At 42.0% G+C, this 1,630-nt stretch overlaps 1 long non-coding RNA gene across 1 annotated transcript; it reads right to left on the reverse strand.

The window, feature by feature from the left end:
* Positions 1–511: 511 nt before the first annotated feature.
* Positions 512–1,024, reverse strand: LOC113745572 (uncharacterized). Its single transcript, XR_003462200.1, has 2 exons — positions 872–1,024; positions 512–781 (listed from the first exon to the last, which is right to left on the reverse strand). It is a non-coding gene; the product is annotated as an uncharacterized LOC113745572 (long non-coding RNA).
* Between the last annotated feature and the right edge of the window lie 606 nt (positions 1,025–1,630).

The following is a 1,630-nucleotide window of genomic DNA, read 5'->3' on the forward strand; positions in this document are numbered from 1 at the left end:
ACTTTATGTCAAAATGTACACAAAGAGTTTTTGCTTCATTCACACATACCAATTATCATTAATGATAATGGTAACTATAAAGTTGTGTAGTCTGGAGCGACACAGTAAAATTACCTATTCCCTCTGTAGTGCCTGACCAACTGAAACAACAAGTGTCACTCCTTGTAAACCAAAACCCAATTATAATGATTGTTTATCAGACTATTAGAGGGAAACGGTCCTCATACTGCCCCTGAACCAGGCCTAATGGCATCAAGCCCACAGTGCAGAAGAGAACCTCAGTTTGCAATAGACTACAGTACAGTATGACCTAAATGTGTTTTGTGTGCTTGATTTCTGTGCAGTCAGTTATGCTTGTATGCAAAGTCTATAGTAGTAGTAGTAGTAGTAGTAGTAGTAGTAGTATAGGGCTATAGTGTATATTTTGTTATTTGCATAAAATGTGTATTAAAAATGACTGTATGGTTTAAAATCAGTTGAGAGCAGCTGCTAAAACCAAAAGAACCACGGATCCTTGAGCAGAAACACTGATGTTTATTCACAGAATAAAATCAGGTTAAAAACACGGGTGAAAGACTAAAAGTGGTAAAATGAGGATAGCTAAAAACTGAGTGGCAAGGAAGTCCAGTAAAACAGTCTAGAGTCTTATCTGCAAAGGCAGGGGCTGCAGCACACACTCGGGGCATCGGTGGAAGTGGCTCTGTCGCAGTCATGCTCGGTCCTGCAGCCTCTTGGCGCTGTTGCACTGCACTGTCATCTTCTCCAGGGCACTGACCTCGAGCTATCAGGAGAGCAAGATGGCAGTCACTGCACTTTTAAACACACATGCATACATACAGCGGGTCATGCTTAGTAGTAGATCGCTTCTCACGCAGAAGGGCAGAGTATCACTTCATGGGGCCTTCTAACAATCAGTCCCTGGCTTCTCCGTCCAACGAGAGCTCCGGTGTGGTTACTGCGATCGGTCTCCTCTGTTTCTGCCCTTTGTGCTCAATCCGTTTCCTCCTCCTGTTTCCTCTGGAAGCTTATTTAAAGTCCGCCATTTTAAGCTCCACAGGTGCAGGCGATTACACTGTGGGGAGTCACATCCGCATGGGCTTTTCAGAATAAAAGCACAATACACTCCCAGTATGCAATACATGCAATAAAAAACAAATAACTACACACTAAAATCAGAAATACTGTAAATTAAAAACACACTGGGAGCTAAAAAGACACACAATAAAATCTTACTTTACCCATGTGACATCCACGACTCTTCCAGTCACTTACCCAGCACAGAGGCCACAGCAGGGCACCAATCATGCTGCAGCACCAGGGCAAACATGAAAATTAAGTCTTTTTTTTTGGCATTAGATAGTGTCTTTTTGTCAATGCAGGCTGCAAAAATATCTGCAATGTGTACCAAGTATCATCTTGATCCAGGAGATACTGAGGTGAACTAAAACACACTGAAACTAATTTGGCAACAGAATCCATAAGTGCTGGATAGTTTGGTTGAACATTTACCTAATGAAGCGATTGCATGACTTTACTGACAGGTAATCAGCAGTTATGTCAAATTTGTTGTGCTGGATCCCTTAAACAAGTCTGAAACCCCCAAATACCCACAGGCCACATTTTCTGTATT

This window comes from Larimichthys crocea, unplaced genomic scaffold, assembly GCF_000972845.2.
Source record: "Larimichthys crocea isolate SSNF unplaced genomic scaffold, L_crocea_2.0 scaffold88, whole genome shotgun sequence".
Taxonomy (NCBI): Eukaryota; Metazoa; Chordata; class Actinopteri; family Sciaenidae; genus Larimichthys; species Larimichthys crocea.